The 16538-nt window shown below is 38.3% G+C and overlaps 1 protein-coding gene across 25 annotated transcripts in view; it reads left to right on the top strand.

The window, feature by feature from the left end:
- The window catches only part of RASGRP1 (RAS guanyl releasing protein 1), a 996665-nt gene that overhangs the window by 763770 nt on the left and 216357 nt on the right, over window positions 1–16538 (top strand). The window contains exon 1 of one of the 25 annotated variants that reach the window (XM_068549137.1): window positions 14848–14903. The exons of the other annotated variants lie outside the window; for them this stretch is intronic. The gene's annotated coding sequence lies outside the window, so the exon portion shown is untranslated. Of the gene's footprint in view, window positions 1–14847; window positions 14904–16538 lie in introns of those variants that run through there. 25 annotated transcript variants of the gene reach the window in all.

The following is a 16538-nucleotide window of genomic DNA, read 5'->3' as shown; positions in this document are numbered from 1 at the left end:
AAATGTCTATTTAGGTCTTCTGCCCATTTTTGGATTGGGTTGTTTGTTTCTTTAATATTGAGCTGCATGAGCTGTTTATATATTTTGGAGATTAATCCTTTGTCCGTTGATTCGTTTGCAAATATTTTCTCCCATTCTGAGGGTTGTCTTTTCGTCTTGTTTTTGGTTTCCTTTGCTATGCAAAAGCTTTGAAGTTTCATTCGGTCCCATTTGTTTATTTTTGTTTTTATTTCCATTACTCTAAGAGGTGGATCAAAAAAGATCTTGCTGTGATTTATGTCAAAGAGTGTTCTTCTTCCTATGTTTTCCTCTAAGAGTTTTATAGTGTCCGGTCTTACATTTAGGTCTCGAATCCATTTTGAGTTTATTTTTGTGTATGGTATTAGGGAGTAGTCTAATTTCATTCTTTTCCATGTAGCTGTCCAGTTTTCCCAGCACCACTTATTGAAGAGGATGTCTTTTCTCCATTGTATATCCTTGTCTCCTTTGTCATAGATTAGTTGACCATAGGTACATAGGTTTATCTCTGGGCTTTCTATCTTGTTCCATTGATCTATGTTTCTGTTTCTGTGCCAGTACCATATTGTCTTCATTACTGTAGCTTTGTAGTATAGTCCGAAGTCAAGGAGTCTGATTCCTCCAGCTCCGTTTTTTTCCCTCAAGACTGCTTTGGCTATTCGGGGTCTTTTGTGTCTCCATGCAAATTTTAAGATGATTTGTTCTAGTTCCGTAAAAAATGCCATTGGTAATTTGATAGGGATTGCATTGAATCTGTAGATTGCTTTGGGTTGTATAGTCATTTTCACAATATTGATTCTTCCAATCCAAGAACATGGTATACCTCTCCATCTGTTTGTATCATCTTTAATTTCTTTCAACTGTGTCTTATAGTTTTCTGCATACAGGTCTTTTGTCTCCTTAGGTAGGTTTATTCCTAGGTATTTTATTCTTTTTGTTGCCATGGTAAATGGGAGTGTTTCCTTAATTTCTCTTTCAGATTTTTCATCATTAGTGTATAGGAATGCAAGAGATTTCTGTGCATTAATTTTGTATCCTGCTACTTTATCAAATTCATTGATTAGCTCTAGTAGTTTTCTGGTAGCATCTTTAGGATTCTCTATGTGTAGTATCATGTCATCTGCAAACAGTGACAGTTTTACTTCTTCTTTTCCAATTTGTATGCCTTTTATTTCTTTTTCTTCTCTTATTGCCCTGGCTAGGACTTCCAGAACTATGTTGAATAATAGTGGTGAGAGTGGACATCCTTGTCTCGTTCCTGATCTTAGAGGAAATGCTTTCAGTTTTTCACCATTGAGAATGATGTTTGCTGTGGGTTGGTCATATATGGCCTTTATTATGTTGAGGTAGGTTCCCTCTATGCCCACTTTCTGGAGAGTTTTTATCATAAATGGGTGTTGAATTTTGTCAAAAGCTTTTTCTGCATCGATTGAGATGATCATATGGTTTTTCTTCTTCCATTTGTTAATATGGTGTATCACAGTGATTGATTTGCGTATATTGAAGAATCCTTGCATCCCTGGGATAAATCCCACTTGATCATGGTGTATGATCCTTTTAATGTGTTGTTGGATTCTGTTTGCTAATATTTTGTTGAGGATTTTTGCATCTATATTCATCAGTGATATTGGTCTGTAATTTTCTTTTTTTGTAGTGTCTTTGTCTGGTTTTGGTATCAGGGTGATGGTGGCCTCACAGAATGAGTTTGGGAGTGTTCCTTCCTCTGCAATTTTTTGGAAGAGTTTGAGAAGGATGGGTGTTAGCTCTTCTCTAAATGTTTGATAGAATTCACCTGTGAAGCCATCTGGTCCTGGACTTTTGTTTGTTGGAAGATTTTTAATCACAGTTTCAATTTCATGACTTGTGATTGGTCTGTTGATATTTTCTGTTTCTTCCTGGTTCAGTCTTGGAAGGTTATACCTTTCTAAGAATTTGTCCATTTCTTCCAGGTTGTCCATTTTATTGGCATAGAGTTGCTTGTAGTAGTTTCTTAGGATGCTTTGTATTTCTGCGGTGTCTGTTGTAACTTCTCCTTTTTCATTTCTGATTTTATTGATTTGAGTCCTCTCCCTCTTTTTCTTGATGAGTCTGGCTAATGGCTTACCAATTTTGTTTATCTTCTCAAAGAAACAGATTTTAGTTTTACTGATCTTTCCTATTGTTTTCTTTGTTTCTATTTCATTTAATTCTGCTCTGATCTTTATGATTTCTTTCCTTCTGCTAACTTTGGGTTTTGTTTGTTCTTCTTTCTCTAGTTCCTTTAGGTGTAAGGTTAGATTATTTACTTGAGATTTTTCTTGTTTCTTTAGGTAAGCTTGTATAGCTATAAACTTCCCTCTTAGAACTGCTTTTGCTGCATCCCATAGGTTTTGGGTCGTCGTGTTTTCATTGTCATTTGTCTCTAGGTATTTTTTGATTTCCTCTTTGATTTCTTCAGTGATCTCTTGGTTATTTAGTAACGTATTGTTTGGCCTCCATGTGTTTGTGTTTTTTACATTTTTTTCCCTGTAATTCATTTCTAATCTCATAGTGTTGTGGTCAGAAAAGATGCTTGATATGATTTCAATTTTCTTAAATTTACTGAGGCTTGATTTGTGACCCAAGATGTGATCTATCCTGGAGAATGTTCCATGCGCACCTGAGAAGAAAGTGTAATCTGCTGTTTTTGGATGGAATGTCCTATAAATATCAATTAAATCTATCTGGTCTATTGTGTCATTTAAAGCTTCTGTTTCCTTATTTATTTTCATTTTGGATGATCTGTCCATTGGTGTAAGTGAGGCGTTAAAGTCCCCCACTATTATTGTGTTACTGTCGATTTCCTCTTTTATAGCTGTTAGCAATTGCCTTATGTATTGAGGTGCTCCTATGTTGGGTGCATACATATTTATAATTGTTATTTCTTCCTCTTCTTCTTGGATTGATCCCTTGATCATTATGTAGTGTCCTTCCTTGTCTCTTGTAACATTCTTTATTTTAAAGTCTATTTTATCTGATATGAGTATAGCTACTCCAGCTTTCTTTTGATTTCCATTCATGTTTAAGGTAATTATTGATATGTATGTTCCTATGACCATTTTCTTAATTGTTTTGGGTTTGTTTTTGTAGGTCCTTTTCTTCTCTTGTGTTTCCCACTTTGAGAAGTTCCTTTAGCATTTGTTGTAGAGCTGGTTTGGTGGTGATGAATTCTCTTAGCTTTTGCTTGTCTGTAAAGCTTTTGATTTCTCCATCGAATCTGAGTGAGATCCTTGCCGGGTAGAATAATCTTGGTTGTAGGTTCTTCCCTTTCATAACTTTAAGTATATCATGCCCTTCTGGCTTGTAGAGTTTCTGCTGAGAAATCAGCTGTTAACCTTATGGGAGTTCCCTTGTATGTTATTTGTTGTTTTCCCTTGCTGCTTTCAATAATTTTTCTTTGTCTTTAATTTTTGCCCATTTGATTACTATGTGTCTCAGCGTGTTTCTCCTTGGGTTTATCCTGTATGGGACTCTCTGCGCTTCCTGGACTTGGGTGGCTATTTCCTTTCCCATGTTAGGGAAGTTTTCGACTATAATCTCTTCAAATATTTTCTCTGGTCCTTTCTCTCTCTCTTCTCCTTCTGGGACCCCTATAATGCAAATGTTTTTGCATTTAATATTGTCCCAGAGGTCTCTTAGGCTGTCTTCATTTCTTTTCATTCTTTTTTCTTTAGTCTGTTCCACAGCAGTGAATTCCACCATTCTGTCTTCCAGGTCACTTATCCGTTCTTCTGCCTCAGTTATTCTGTTATTTATTCCTTCTAGTGAAGTTTTCATTTCAGTTATTGTATTGTTCATCTCTGTTTGTTCTTTAATTCTTCTAGGTCTTTGTTAAACATTTCTTGCATCTTCTCGATCTTTGCCTCCATTCTTATTCCAAGGTCCTGGTTCATCTTCACTATCATTATTGTGAATTCTTTTTCTGGAAGGTTGCCTATCTCCACTTCATTTAGTTGTTTTTCTGGGGTTTTATCTTGTTCCTTCATCTGGTATATAGCCCTCTGCCTTTTCATCTTGTCTGTCTTTCTGTGAATGTGGTTTTTGTTCCACAGGCTGCAGGATTGTAGTTTTTCTTGCTTCTGCTGTCTGCCCTCTGGTGGTTGAGGCTATCTAAGAGCAATCCGATGATTCTTTTCTCTCCCTATTTCAGTGCCTCTCACAGCATAGCGGTGGAGTTGCAAAATTACACTGAAGCTGAGCATCCCAAAGTTGAAGCAACCTAATGGTCATCCCCTATAATTTTCCATTTTGTCACAGTATTCCTCATAGAGGGACAACCATCCTTTGTTTGAGCACCTCCAAGAACAAGGAGTTTTCTCTCTCACACAAGAGTAGCCCTTATCATTCAACAGCTCTAATCTTTAAAATACCTGCAGTTACATAGTCCCAAATTATACCTCTGTATGACTTGAGTCTTCTGAACATGTACAAAGCAAATCTGTATGGCACTGCTTCCATTTATTAATAACTGAATATCTAAATTCCATTGTTAAAGAGTAAGTCTTGAGTGGAAAAAAAAAAGAGTCTCTCAAGTCTAAAATTTGCATTTAAGTTCTTCACTGTTCTTTACATGTGTCCTTGTTTATCCATGTCCACTTTAAAAAGTAAGGCCAAAACTGGAATAATTTAGATGTGGTGTGACCAAGAAAAGTAGAACTAACCTGGATACCACACTAGTACTGGAAAAACCTAAAATAGTTCTTCTACCTTATTTTTAGCAACCCTGTCACATACTTAGGGTTCATTTATGGTTTGTGGTAAATAAACACTATGATCTGCTTTTAAGCTGTGTTCCTCTACCTTATCCTTAGCCAAGGTTTGCTTTTTTTGTTTGTTTATTCATTGTCTAAATGTAAGATTTTATATTTATATCCATGTTCTATTTTATTCTACCAGTTTCAGTCCATCACCATAGAATCTTTTTTTTAAACTTTGATTCCATTAACCAACATACTCAACAAAGTTTTGTGGCATATTCATAGTTTATGAATAAGAAAGTTATAGTGCTTTCTGTTGGTGGGAATGTAAATTGATACAGCCACTATGGAGAGCAGTATGGAAGTTCCTTAAAAAACTAAAACTAGAACTACTGTACAACCCAGCACTTCCACTACTGGGCATATACCCTGAGAAAACCATAATTCAAAAAGTGTCATGTACCACAACGTTCATTGCAGCACTATTCACAATAGCCAGGACATGGAAGCAACCTCAGTGTCCATCGACAGATGAATGGATAAAGAAGATGTGGCACATATATACAATGGAATATTACTCAGTCATAAAAGGAAACAAACCTGAGTTATTTGTAGTGAGGTGGATGGACCTAGAGTCTGTCACACAGAGTGAAGTAAGTCAGAAAGAGAAAAACAAATACCATATGCTAATACAAACATATGGAACCTAAAAAAAAAAAAATGGTTCTGAAGAACCTAGGGACAGGACAGGAATAAAGACACAGTTGTAGAGAATGGACTTGAGGACACGGAGAGGGGGAAGGGTAAGCTGGGACGAAGTGAGAGAGTGGCATGGACATATATACACTACCAAATATAAAATAGATAGCTAGTGGGAAGCAGCCGCATAGCACAGGGAGATCAGCTCGGTGCTTTATGACCACCTAGAGGGGTGGAATAGGGAGGGTGGGAGGGAGATGCAAGAGGGAGGGAATATGGGGATATATGTATACGTATAGCTGATTCACTTTGTTATACAGCAGAAACTAACACAACATTGTAAAGCAATTATACTCCAATAAAGATGTTTAAAAAATATTAAAAGTTATAGTGCTTTAATTCAACTAGCAGCCAAATCATGAAATTACCAGTCACTGCCATATCACACCTATATAACAGGTTAATCAAATATAGTAGAAAATGATAAGAAATGTCCTCCATTAATTTTTGAAGGAGAGTAAATAACCAAGCTTTAAATTTAAACAAGACTCCATTACATCAGGACACCCAAAGGACCTTGTCAGGTTTCCTTTAAATGACATAATGAATTAGAAACCTTTAGCCAATGAGCTGAAGCTGCTGTGAGGAACAGGAAAAGGCATGAGCAGAAATTTTATTCCCAGGCCCTGGGCGCATAACATCCTGGGGTCAAACAGCAGAGAATGCTGCCTTGACCTTTCTAATTCACTGAGGTGCCAGAAAACAAGAAAACTGGGTTGAACTGATGGAATTGGCACTGGGCGGGGGCAGAGGGAAGCAGAGACAGAATAGAACGATTTTTAGCAGGCCAAAATTCCCACTGATTAGCTACAGAGAAAGTCATATATTACGAGACACCAGAGAGCTTCCAAGCAGTGAGGACTAGGGAGAATAAAAGAAAAAGAGCAAATTCCCGAACTCTGGTACTCGATTTTTGAAATACCTATTAGATGCAGAGCCAGGTTTAATTTCTGACACTACTGTAGACACTGAAGATACATCAGCAAACAGAATAAAGCCCCGTCTTTATAGAACTTACATTCTAGGGAAGAGAGACAACAAACAAATATATAACATAGCAGGCAGTAGAAGGTATATGTAGGCAAACAAAGGAGGCTAAGTGGGGAGGGAATAGCCAAGGTGTAGAGTAGAGAGGGGGTGATGTAACTTTTTATGGGATGGTCAGGAAGACCCCTCTAATAAGGTGATTTTTGAGTCACTGAAGGAAGTGATGGTCTCTTACATCCTTGTAGCCCTGGATTTTAGGATTAGACAAAGGAAAAAATAGACAAGTTGGACTACATATATGAAAGATAAAAGAGAAAATGATAATGGAAACTTGATTGGATGTACATCTGCAAGTATTTTCTCCCTAAGTGGGTTTCTCTTTACATATATGGTCAGAGGTACATTATAGGGATGAGGGAAAGCATTTGACAAGGTTCAACATCTTTTCATAATAAAACTCTCAACAAATAAAGTATATAATAAATGTACCTCAACATAATAAAAGCTATGTATGACAGGCCTACATCTCAATGTAGCTAACATCATACTCAATGGTGAAAAGGTGACAGCTTTTTTCTAAGATCAGGAACAAGACAAGGATGCCCACTTTCACCATTTTTATTCAGTAAAGTACTGGAAGTCCTCGCCAGAGCTATTAGGCAAGAAATGCAAATCAAAACCACAATGAGATATTACTTCACACCTGTTAGGATAACTATCATCAAAAAGTCAAAAGATAACAAGTGTTGGTAAGGATATGAAGAAAATGGAACTCTTGTGCACTGTTGGTGTAAATGTAAATTGGTATAACCATTATGGAAAACAGTATAGAAGTTCCTTAAAAATTAAAAGTAGAACTACTATATGATGCAGCATTTCCATTTCTGGGTATATATTCAAAGGAAATGAAAACACTATGTTAAAGAGGTATCTGCACCACTATGTCCAAGATATGGAAACAACCTTTGTGTCCATCAACAGATGAATGGATAAATAAAATGTAGTATATACATTATAGGGATGGTGGGGAAGAGAGAGAGACAGTATCTGTCTCCACTACTTACATTAGTTCATCTATGAGTTGACTCTAACCTAAGATCCTTTATCCTAAGATTATTCTTACTTTGACATTGGTCCAAATGAAAGTAAAAAGACTTCTCAAAACTGGCTATGAAAATTTGCAGAATTACAGGATAATAGGCAAAGAAAATTACACAAAAGCAGCCTACTCCACTCCAGCCCTGGTTCCCGTCCAGTAGCGAGGCCCACTACACAAATCAATCACTCAGAAACCCTGAGCAAGAGGAGCAAAGCTGGAGGTTTCACACCTCCTGACTTCAAACTGGAGTAATAGCAAACTGTCTCCATTTCTCTTTAAATTTTTTCCAAAAGTGAGTAAGTACTCAAAGAATGAAGTAAATTTGGTGTAGTGTGTCATGGTTTAGGCTCAGGAACAAAAACTGTCTAGGTTTGAATCCTCTTCCATGACTTCATTAGCATGATCTTGCAAAATGTTCTTAAGTCTTATGATTGTGAGTCCTTACCTTTAAAATGATGGTAATTATTGTATCCACCTCACAAGGTTTTTGTGATGATTAAATGAGTTAACAATCAAAAAGTGCATAGAACAATGTCTAGCCCTTAGTGAGCATTCAATAAAATTAGCTATTGTTGTTAATTACAGTAAAGCACCAGGCAGTGGAAAGGACTTTGAAACCCAGTCTTCAATTCAGATAATGTGGACTTTATGAATGAAGCCATGGATAACCATGAATAAAGTGGACAGGGAGAGGATGACAAGAATAAATGAGAAAGCTCACTCTCTTCAGACTCTGACAGGGAATTGCCTGCATCAGGGCATCTGAAGGTTGCTCAAGACACCAGAATGCATGGTGATTTGAGAAAGGATATTGGATATTGTTGACCTGGTGGGGTCCAGAGGAGACCTCAACTTCAGAAAGATGAATGAGATGAATAGTGCTCTCTTCTACCAGCCAGGGTGTAAGCAGGGTTCTTATAGCCCCAGTCAACTCTTCCTTGAGATATTTATTTTTCTCTCTCTGTTTGCCCATAATGGACAATTGGCAGAGGTTATCCTAGGGTTTGAGATGAAGCCATGACATAAATAAACTATGTAGTTTTCTCAGAATGTTTATAAATGTTACTCTTTACATTGAGAGACCTTTAGAGAATGACTCTTGGGTTATTGAGGACAGTAGGGCTTCTCCATACCATTCCTGATACTTGTAAATCTTTGCATCTTCTAATGAAGGTGGCAGTGATATGTACCCAAGGCATGATGGAAGGGAGTCCTGGACTGCAAGTTGGAAAGCCTGGATTCCAAATCTGACTACTAGTGTGGCTTTGATGTCACTTAATTTCTCTAGGTGTCAGTTTCCACACATGTCAAATATGGAGTAAGATTAGATACTTGCTAATGGTGCTTACAGCAGTAATATTCTACCACTGTTTGTGTAATATGCCCCAATATCTGGGGTGTTCATTCATCATTAATTTATTCACATATTGATCTATTCCTTTATTTAATGTTTAATTTTTAAATATTTTGTTTAAGTTATGAAAATGTTTATTACACACAAAAAAACAAAAAATTACAAATATTTATGCATCTACCATTCAGATTTAACAGATGTTAATACCTTGATGTATTTGACTCAGATTTTTTCTTTAAATGAAATGAAATTTTATAGATAATAAACTCCCATTTCTTCCTTCCCCAGAAATAACCACTGTCTTTAAATTAATATGTATTTTCAATATATAGTATTGTTTTGAGTTTTTTAAATGTACATAAATAGTATACTGTAAATTTCCTTATTTTTGCTGAACTTTATATTTTCCTGATTTAGTTATGTTACCACCTATGGAATTATTCATTCACTCATTTTAACAGTGGCTTAGTATTCCATTATATAAATATACCACAGTTTAGCCATTCTCTGTTGATGGTCTTTTAAATAGTTTCCAACATTTTGCTATTAAAAATAACATTGCGACAACCAACCGTGTAGAAGTCTCCTTGAGCACATGTGTGAGAGTTTACCTAGGGTAATTACCTAGAAGTAAAATTACTTGGTGACAGGGTATGTTTATTTTCAGCTTTTCTATAATGTGAAATTGCTTTCCAAAGCACTTGTAGATATTCATACTTTCACCAGTATTATATGACGTCTTGTTTTCCCACATCCTTGCCAACATGTGTGTTGTAAGACTCTTAGATTTTTTCAAATCTGATGGGTATGAAATAATATTTTCTTGATGTTTTCATGTATTTACTGGCTATTCAGTCGTCTTCTTTGTAAATTTTCTGTTTGTAGCTTTTGCTTATACTTTTTCTTCTTTGTTTTTGTTACTGATTTGAAGGATCAATATTTATATGTCAATTTTATATTATATATATATATATATATATACATATCAATTTTTGTATTCTGAATACTAGTTCTTTTTTTGGTTTTAAGAGTAAGAAATATCTTCTGCTAATTTGTGGCATGTCCTTTAATTGTTATGTTTGTTTTTTTACCCCAAAGTTTTTAACTTTATTATAGCTAAATTTATCAATTTTTCCCTCTATGGTTGGTACTTCCTGTGACTTGTACAAGAAGTCCTTCCTTTCTGCAAAGTTATACGATATTTTTTATATTCTTCTAAAAGTTTTACAACATTACTTTGTTTCAACACCTAGGTTTTTAATCCATATTGGATTTATTTTTGCATAGGAAACTAACTTTTAATTATTTTATTCTATAGAAATAGCTAATTGTCCTGGCATTATTTGTTAAGTAGCTTATTCTTTCTCCATTGACTGGTATTGCCACCACTGTCATTCACAAAGTTTCTATATAGATGTGGGTCTATTCCATTGGTGTGCTGAGCTAACTCTGTTTTAATTACTGTAGTTTTAGAGCAATTCTTGACAGCTAGTACAATACGAATTGTCTTTATTCTTTTTCTTCAAAATTGTCTTGGCTATTCATATGAGCTATACAATCAGCTTGCCAATTTCCACAAAAAATATCAAGATAGTGTTTGGAATTGTGTTGAATTTGTAGGTAGACTTGAATAAAATTATTATCCTAATGATATTAAAACTTCCCTACTATGTGTCTAGCATATCTCTTTATCCTTGTTTTTAAAATGTTATACAACTTTCCCTAAAGTTTTGTCCACCTTTTGTTAATATATTCTGTTTACCTAATAATTTTTGTTGCTGTTGTACATAGGATCTTTTACTAAAATTACACTTCCTAATTTTATTTTCTAAAATTAAAATGTCCAATTTGCTGCTGTTGGAGTAGAGGAATGTTACTGATTTTTTTGTATATAGATTCTTAACTTGCAAATTTGTTGTTCTCTCTCCATGCTAACATTTTTGTCTATAGAATCTTTTGAATTTTCTACTTAGAAAATAATACCATCTGTCAATAATGAAAGTTTTTCCCCTTCCCGTATCTTGTACTTCTCATTTTTTCTACTTGTCTTTTACGCTGGCTGGGATCTCTCATACAATGATGAGTAGACAGGGTGAGCAGGACATGCTTGTCATTTTCCTGGTTCCAGTGGACCCTCTTTTATTGTTCCATCCTTAAGTATGTGATTTACTGTAGGTTTTTGCCTAGGAGTCTTTTAAAACATTCTAAGCCTATGATGGTCCCTTCTGCTCTTTCTCGACAGTTGTTCATGGTAGAGGGTGAGTTCTATAGGCATACATTTGACTTTTCAAGTTGTGGGGTTATTTATCAGCTAAGCAGTTGTTGATTTGGTTCTTACATTTGTGACTTGGAGTAATAAATATCAGGACAGATGGGACCCACACTATGATATTCCTTACCACAGAGGAGATATTTTTCTGAATGATGTAACTATGAAAGAACGTAGATCACAAGCAACAGCAATCTGTTTTGTCCCCAAGTTCTAAGTACACCTCTAGATGGAAGATGAGGGTGACTGTTTTTGTGGAGGGCTTAGCCTGGTAGAACACTGGCCGCCTTGAGCCCATCCAGGCCACCAGGCTTCAGTTATTTTAGAGAGTAGATTTCAGGGAGTGCCAGAGTATGATTATTTTTATAATATATGTTGAGTCATAGGGCTAAGGAGTAAACCCGTTCGAGAGATCTAGCATCTTTAGCAATGAGGTGTAGGAAAAAGAGCATCTTGATTACAAATAAACTTAAATCCAACATTTAAAAAAATTCATGGACCTAACTATCTGGCCAAAACTAAAACAAAAACAAAAAAAGAAAAAAAAATACTTGGACTGGGGTTAATGGTGCAGAAAAGTAATTTTCTACAGTAAAAACTCATCCTGAGAGGATATAGTATTAAAGTCAATATGGTACAGAAGACTTGGAGGAAAGAAGTTTATTATAAAACAATTTCACCTGTAACCCAGTTTTCAGGGATTGACTCCATGGGTGGTGTTTTAAGGACTTTACAGTGAAGTGCATTAAAATTACCAGAAGAGAGGTCAGGCCAATGGATTCTGAGGACAGAAGTCTTGTAAAGGACTGGGCAAGTTATTCCCTCATAGAATAGACGCCTAGAATACTCATGCTTTTTATGTTACGGTTCTCATAATAACTACTTCTACTGGGGAGCCACTGGGAAGGAAGGGAGGGAGGGAGGAGCGGAGGAAGGAAGGGAACATAGTTTACAAAAAATCATCACCAGTCATCTGAAATAGAATTGCAGACTGCTGCTGATTTTGAATCAGGCATCACCTAATTCTCCAGGGTGGGGATCTTACCTGAGTCATGTGTGGCCCTGTCTCAGTGGTGACATAAGGGGCCACACTTTCTCATTAGTTGGGATGACCATATAGGCTGGTTTGCCTGTGATGGACCTGGAAAGTGCATTTCTTTAGGCATATTAGTTAATACCATGGCCCTTTACTCTAAAAAATATCCTGGTTTGTACCATAAGCTATGTGATCATCCCATCGAAAACTCTTACGAGCCACTCTTGTAAATATGTTACCGTTGTCTGTTCATTTACTTGATTTCCTTGCTAAATAAAGAGTGAACTCTTTGAGGGCAGGAACTTCATCTTATTCATCTTTGTGTACCCAGTTTTTATCACTGTGCCTGGCACTTAATATTCAAGAATGAATGGATACAATGGTACCCGAAGGAGTCTTGTTTGAGTATTCAAATTAATGAAAGTATCTTGGGGAGGTGACATTTTGTGTCTCTTATGAGCACCTGAATGAAGGGCTCAGGACTACATCATAGGATAGATGCCCCCCCAACCCCACCCCCACCTCCCCAAGGAGAAAGAGTGTGAGAACTACATGAGCAAGTCCTTTCAAAAGCTGTTGTGTAAAGAAACAGAGACAAAGTCTGTGTGCTTCACAGTTTTTGGCCAGTCCTGGCTTTGAGCCTATCTCCTTCATGATGCTATAAAAAGAAGTCCCAGCAATCCCACTACTGGGCATATACCCTGAGAAAACCATAATTCAAAAAGAGTCATGTACCACAATGTTCACTGCAGCTCTATTTACAATAGCCAGGACATGGAAGCAACCTCAGTGTCCATCGACAGATGAATGCATAAAGAAGATGTGGCACATATATACAATGGAATATTATGCAGCCATAAAAAGAAATGAAATTGAGTTATTTGTAATGAGGTGGATGGACCTCGAGTCTGTCATACAGAGTGAAGTAAGTCAGAAAGAGAAAAACAAATACCGTGTGCTAACACATATATATGGAATCTAAAAAAAAAAAAAAAATGGTTCTGAAGAAGCTAGGGGCAGGACAGGAATAAAGACGCAGGCATAGAGAATGGACTTGAGGACATGGGGAGGGTTAAGGGTAAGCTGGGACGAAGTGAGAGAGTGGCATGGACATATATACACTACCAGATGTAAAATAGATAGCTAGTGGGAAGCAGCCGCATAGCACAGGGAGATCAGCTCGGTGCTTTGTGTCCACCTAGAGGGGTGGGATAGAGAGGGTGGGAGGGAGACGCAAGAGGGAGGAGATACGGGGATATATGTATATGTATAGCTGATTCACTTTGTTAGAAAGCAGAAACTAACACACCATTGTAAAGCAATTATACTCCAATAAAGATGTTAAAAAAAAAAAAAGTCCCATAGTAAACATGATTCAGACAGACTTTTGAGATCTTAAAGCAAGCTCTGCAATTCTTAAGGGCCCCCAGCTCTCCACCCTACAGTCATTCCCTCTTGCAATGAGAACATCTGTTGGGAAGGACGCACTCTTTTCTGGACTGTGTGCAATTCTTACTCATAGATCTATAGCTGGATGTGGCCTTAGACTATCTAGTTCCCATCTCTTATCCTAAGACAGAAAATTGGCTCCAGCAGATGGAGCAATTGGCCAGGCCCGCAGAGCTAGTTCGTATCAGAAGCCAGTTCAGGCAAAGAAGAACTTTCTCTAGGCTCCTCCTGTCAGCAAATATCATTTTTAAATCTAATTTGCATCTTTCTTGAGCATCCTGATTTCAACCCTTCTCCTGCTTTCCAAGACCTACATGGAACTAGGCTTTGCCAGTTGGCAAAGTCTTGCCTTGATCAGCAGAACTCTGATTGCACAAAGTGAGAATTCAGGGGCTCAGTGGTGGCGGAAAACACTGCAGACCAATTTCCAAGTAATTTTAGAAGGACTGAATGGCTTTGGTTCCCCACTGACTCTCCTGAAGGGAGATTGCTTGTTCTATACAACAATAAAAAGAAGAGTGAAGGGTACCCTCAGAACAATTCGGGGGTATGGAAGGGAAACGTAATTTCCCAGAGGGTAGGAGAGAGAGGATTGTGTTTCCATACTGCACATATTAAACTGACAACAATTTGCCATGTGGCTCTTGAGGACAAGGCAAACACTTTCCTTTCGGGTGTAGCCCCAGCATAAAAACTGCCGGGAACAGATGTTCCACCCGTGAATTCTGAACTTTGGCAGTTAATAAAGGGTCCTGAGATGTGGCATAAGTGAAGGCAGATCACCTTGGCTGCCCATCCTGTCACATGGATGGAAAAATGTGCCGGGTGGAAGGAAACGGCCCTCAGGACGCTGGGCTAGCTCCAGAGGGTGGGCTTCGGGGGGTGCTAGAGGAAGCTGGCCTTTCCTCCCATCTCACTCAGACCTGTCTTTATTAACCTTAGGGAGTGAGAAGGGGCTTGAAAATGAAATTCACAGATGATTCTGAATGGGGAAATGTAATAAGCACCAGCATAAGCAAAGGAATAATCTAAAGGAATTAGGAAAATGGGAAAGGCAGGGACAAAACTGCGAATCATCATGGAAAAATGCAAATGGATATGTCTGAGACCAAATAATCCACAAACCAGATATTCATTGGGCAGGAAACTTTTGAAGCACCTTAAGGACAGAAGAGCTGGCTGTAAAATGGTTGCTTCTGACAGTTGCAGAGACCAAGGTGGAGTGGGCTTGGAAGATGGGTGATCCTTCCGGGAGGCCTATGTAGAGGTGGGAGTTGACCTCATTCTAGGGCTCCCCCGTCTTTCTCCTTTCCTGACGCGTTCTCGGCCCATTCTCGTGTCCGTCGGGGTTGGCTGAGGTAAAGTGCATTGTGAGATAGGGGTCTGGAGGAAGCAAGTAACATTCCAGCCATCAGGCATCTGCTATGGAGTGAGCTACCCAAACTGTATTTTTTTTTCACTTTTATTTTTATTACATGCCTTCTTTTAATTTATTTTATTTTAACAAAATAGATTTCATCTGTCAAAAAAACATCCAGACAATTCTTTAGAAGAAAATAAGAGAGTGAAAAAGTATTTCTGTCAAATAACATGTTCTATTTATGTCATCGAGAATAACAAATTTGGGGTAATTTTGTCCTTGTTATTTTGATTTGAGAAATTTGTTACCAAAATTCTTCCTTTTAACCTCACTTGTAAAACTTCAACAATTACAAACTGATGATGACCAGAGATTCTCACACTTTCCAAAACAGGCAGCATGTTTATAACTTCGGAAATTGCTCTGTTTGGAAAGTCCTGCCTGAGACCCCACTGAAGCGCTCTGTGTTGATGAGGCCTTCAGCAGGAGGAATTCTGAAGAAAACAAGAGCCCTCCCCTCCTTTCCTATTATAGAGCAGTCAGAGGCCTACTTTCCCTGAAAGTTCATCATCTTGTTTTGAACAGCCCTTCAGTTTGAAAAGCTAAGCCAGAAATCAAGGTCTTATGACTGCTGACCAGAATCACCAAAGAAAGTATGAGAATAGCTGTGCAGATTCCTGGGAACATCTTTTATCCTCCGTGTGGATTATCCAGGAGAATTATTCCAAAAATATACGCTGAAATGGCATAATTGCAGAACATGCTTTTTGTTGCAGTAGGAAACCACTTGAGTTTTGGGGGGTTTTGTTTTCAGATCTCTTTCTATCTTCCTTTAATCACAGTAATTCTCAGCAGGACAGCAGATCAGAATCACCTGAGGAGCTTGTTAATGACGCAGGGCTTGGTGCCCCCTAGGATGTGACTGTGGGGAGTGGGGTGGAGCCTGGTGGCCCAGGGCATGGTGGTGTGGAGGGGAGGGGAGGGGAGGGGGAGGGGAGGGGGAGGGGAGAGGGAGGGGAGGGAGGGGAGGAGCAGAGGAGGGGAGGGGAAGGGGAGGGGAGAGGGAGGGGAGGGGGAGGGGAGGAGGAGAGGAGGGGAGGGAGGGGAGGGGAAGGGGAGGGAGGGGAGGGGAAGGGGAGGGAGGGCAGGAGGAGGGGAGGGAGGGGAGGGGAGCCAGAGTTGCTGTGTGTAACTGAAACTTACCAAAGCTCTGACCACCCCGTGGATGACCGGACCTGAGCTTAGATCTAATTACCTACTGATGAAGGAGCTTGAATGGAGAGGGAGATGCTGTTTCGGGGGGCCTGGCTTTAAGACTCACTTGTAAGTCTGAACCCTTGGTTTAGTGTCAGAGGAGGAGACCTGGGCTCTCAGGACTGGAGTCGGTTGGGGTGAGTCTGGAGGAGGAAGAGGTGGTGAAGGTTTATCTCCGGGAAGCCAAAACCTGTTGTCAATTCCAAGGGGCCAGCAGCAAGAGGCAAAGCCAGCAGGA

This window comes from Eschrichtius robustus, chromosome 1, assembly GCF_028021215.1.
Source record: "Eschrichtius robustus isolate mEscRob2 chromosome 1, mEscRob2.pri, whole genome shotgun sequence".
NCBI classification, from domain to species: Eukaryota; Metazoa; Chordata; class Mammalia; order Artiodactyla; family Eschrichtiidae; genus Eschrichtius; species Eschrichtius robustus.
Note: the sequence above shows the minus strand (reverse complement) of the source record. Positions and strands in the feature narration are given on the sequence as shown.